The sequence below is a fragment of the Dasypus novemcinctus genome, chromosome 22 (genome assembly GCF_030445035.2).
Source record: "Dasypus novemcinctus isolate mDasNov1 chromosome 22, mDasNov1.1.hap2, whole genome shotgun sequence".
Classification (NCBI taxonomy): Eukaryota; Metazoa; Chordata; class Mammalia; order Cingulata; family Dasypodidae; genus Dasypus; species Dasypus novemcinctus.
Window position 1 is genome coordinate 20,142,144 of NC_080694.1, and position 4,041 is coordinate 20,146,184.

The following is a 4,041-nucleotide window of genomic DNA, read 5'->3' on the forward strand; positions in this document are numbered from 1 at the left end:
GCTTTGATGGCTTGAGGGGGTGAGGGATGGGAGGAAGGGTCAGATGGCCCTAGAAATTGGGGGAGGGTGGGGAAATATTTGGACATAGTAGATTGTCAGGTATGTGGTTGAAACTGTAATGTTGAGAAAACATTTTAGAAAATATAATAAGAAAGTTTACCTGTTTAAGATGCTTAAGCAGGGACATCTTACACAGGTCAGGCTTCCAGGTAATGTGTGAATGCTCATCTTGTCATAGTGGGTTATATCACTCGGTGGAGATCCATACAATTAGTGTGAAGTTATACCCACATCCTGAGGACTGATGATCTCAAACAGGGAAATGTGTCTCTCAAGAATACTGGTGGCTCTAAATGGGTTAGGACAGTCGACTATGTCAAAGCATCAGCACTGTTGCAAGTATCTCTGAATATGGTCCTTCAAGTAATGAAGACTGATTGTCACAGTGGGTGCTCTGGGGAGGGGGAGAGGGGTATTGAATAGATGGAATCAGGGTTACTGTAGGGTAACTGTAGGGTAATGTAATGTAGGGTAATGGAAGTGTTCCACAAGATCATGCAATGATGGATATAGGACATGTTAAATTACACCAAAATTGTATAAAAGTCTATAGGTTAAAATGTAAACTATAATGTAAAACATAAGATAACTAAAAATTTAGAAAATTGTATAGTCTAAATATAGATCATAATGTAAGCTAACATGGAACCTTGGTTGAAATTTATGTTTCAATATCTGTACATCAAGTGCAGCAAACACAATATGAACATGTAAAAATATCATTGCTAGGGAAGGAACAAAATGTTTGATATTGGATATGTGGGAATACCCTATATTATATATGTGAATTACTGTGATCTAAACATTTTGTGAAGATGAAACAAATAATTAGAAAAAAAGAAAGGATGTAGACACTGAGGAAGAAATGAAATTGCCTTGCCACTGTACATACGGGGCAACACCTATTGCATTAATGAAAGACAAAACATCAAAAATGAAGCATTTTCATTTTTTGATACCTCAATTTATTTTTACTTTATTTAGTTTTTCTAAGTTACTATGTATTCTATATCTAACCTTTAAATCCATCACTATCTTCCACTTTATTATTTGTGGAACTTGACAATATATTAGGCTTCATTTTTTAAGAAGTTTTTTTTTGTGTGTGTGTTGAACAAAATTTTAATATTCTAAATTTAATCAACATCCAGCAGGTTATTTTGACTATATATTGTACATTGGAAGGAAGAATCAATTATTTTCAAAATCACATTTAGATTTCAAAGAGTAAGTATTAAAATAGTCTCAGTGTGAACAGAGAGGTTCAACTCTGGCAGGGGAGGAACACTGTGTGGGATGTTATTGATGGGAGCCACATGGTTGGGAGGGAGTTCTCCAGGCATGTATATAGGGTACATAAAAATGTTTGGATATTTTCATAGTGGTTACAATTAAAAACTTCAAATAAGGGAATGTTGAGTTCCTAAACTAGGGAGCTCTATCACATTCCCCAATGGAACAGCATCAATCCCCAAATGCAATGACAAAGACTAATAAGGATGGTCCAACAATGAGCCCTTTATACTGATGACTATGCTTATGAGCCTGTGTGCCTAAAATATGAACTAGGCCTAGAGGTGCAGTTTGCCTACGAGTTACCTCCTGAGATCCTCCATGTTGGTCAAATGTGGCCACTCTCTAAGCCAAACTCAGCATGAAAATGCATTACTTTCCCGCAGCATGGGACATGACTCCCAGGGATGAGCTTCCCTGGTGCTGAGGGATTACTACCAAGCACCAGCTGATGATGTAACTAGAAGAAGACTTTGAATAAAAGGGTCAACTCAGACCAGCAGAATATCTCAACCTTCATGTAATAACGTAATAACAGTTGTTAAAAACTGTTTTTTGACCTTGAATAAAAAGGGGAAATGGAGAGGAGAAATGAGTTTATATGGCTATGAGTTTCCAAAAAGGAGTCAGGGGGTCATCAGAAGGGTCGTGCTTATACATGCCTCAACAGGGTCCCAGAGACAGCCAAAGTAGATAGAAGCCCAGGTACTAGTTCTCCTGAAGGCTGCAGAGACCCACAGGTTCTATGGTCATGGCAGCTGTCTCTGGAGTTCAGTGCCATATCAGTGGGCCCTACTTTGGAGTTTGTATTCCTGAGTATGATGGAATTTTACTCAGATGTGACCTTTCTGCACATCCCTCATTCATTTTTAATTTTAGTCATTCAACAACCATTTAGTCATCAAACACATCATGGAAGTTACTAAATAATATTTTGTGAATAAAGAGATAAGTAAAATATTCTTCCACATCTTATAGAGATTATGTGCAAGCAAAAATAGTAGTGACTACATGAAATACCCTGAGATGGCACTGACATCCTGGTGAAGTGGATCTAAAAGTTTATGCTCATTCTTTGGAGACAAGTGAAGGCTTCACAAGGGAGATGACTGCACTGACACTGAAAGTAGAGATTGGGGTAACTTCAAGAGGAGAAAGGTGTAGAAGCACACCAAGAAGAAACAAGAGGGAAACAATCCAATCAAGATAACCATATGGTGTGGTGAGGTTTTAAAATTAGTTCTTGCTATCTGATGAACAATGAAGGGGTAGGATGTGAAAAGGGGATGAGCAGCCTGACCAGTTTGGCAGTAGGCATAATATAGAGAGCCTGGTGTTTTGTGCAGAACATGGATATTTATGTTTTAAATTATTGAGAGTCAGGGCAGGATTATAGAAGGTGATGGTCGTGAAATTACTTGCCATGATGAAAGCTTACTCTCAGTCAACATGACGATCGCTGTTGCCAAAACCCTACAGAGAGGATGAGGGATGGAAATAGCACAATTGTAGTGGGAAGTGAATCTGTGTGGGCTTGGAGTACAAAGAAAAATATTCATTTTTATCCTAAGCACAGTGTCAGTCATTTTCTATTCATTATTTCATTTAATTCAATTATTCCATGAAATTGTTTTTCACTATTCTGATTTAATGGAAGAATAATGTGAGGCAGCAATGCTATATTCTTATCCAAGATATGTAAATGTAATTGTCATGGATTGAACCTTGGAGTTCAAAGTTTCTGGAATTTTGTACTTCACTAATAACTTATTTATTAATAACATTAATATTTTAAAACTGTGTTAGATTTACAGAAAAGTTGCAAGGATAGTAGAGACGATTTTCAAGAACTTCTCAAATACTTTTCCAACATCTTAACACCTCCAAGCCAGAATAGCAAATTATATTTATTTTCAAAAATTCTTAACATTCAGGCAGTGACAACGTCTCAGATTTTCTCCTCATGTTTTATGAGTTGTATACTTTTCAGGAGTGTAGGTCGGGTATTTTGTAAAGTGCCCCTCACTCTGAATTTGCCTGATATTCTTCTCATGTTTAGACAGGGTTAATGGGATTTTGGAGGAAGATCCCAGGATAATGTGTTATTTTCATTGCATCATATCTAGGGTGCATCCTATCAACATGACTTATCACTCTTGATGTTGACCTTGATCAACAGTGTTTGGAGCTTCCCCAGCTTCCCCAATACTCATCAATTCTCTGCAATTCCATATATGGCTTTTGGAATGAAATTAATACGTGAAGCCCACATTCAGGAGTGTGATGTTTGTGCCACTGCCTTGAGAGAAAATATCTCCATATATTATGGAATTCATCTTCACAATAAATATGTATCTTTTAAAAATCAATTATTTATATTAGGATTGCCTCATGACATTTATTTCTTACTTTGGGTTGTGATACAGTACTACTTTATTTTGTTTTTCAGTTTATTCCAGTTTTGAACTTTGGAACCCTTTTGGCTATGTCCTGTGTCTATTTGAAATTATCCCCAATATTACCAGTTTTATTTTAACACATACTAACTTTTTGGTACTAAGAGATACTCCAGACTCTTTTTGTATATTTCTTGACCTAGTCCTGCAGGCAGCTATTTCTCCAAGAAAATTCTTCTTGCAAAAATGCTTTTAATATCTAAAGTCTGGGCACTATATGTGCCTTGCTACT

At 36.6% G+C, this 4,041-nt stretch overlaps 1 long non-coding RNA gene across 1 annotated transcript; it reads left to right on the forward strand.

Moving 5' to 3' along the window:
- The first annotated feature begins 2,395 nt into the window (after positions 1-2,395).
- LOC131275231 (uncharacterized) lies at positions 2,396-3,722 on the forward strand. Its single transcript, XR_009182644.1, has 2 exons — positions 2,396-2,575; positions 3,480-3,722. It is a non-coding gene; the product is annotated as an uncharacterized lncRNA (long non-coding RNA).
- Positions 3,723-4,041: the final 319 nt, after the last annotated feature.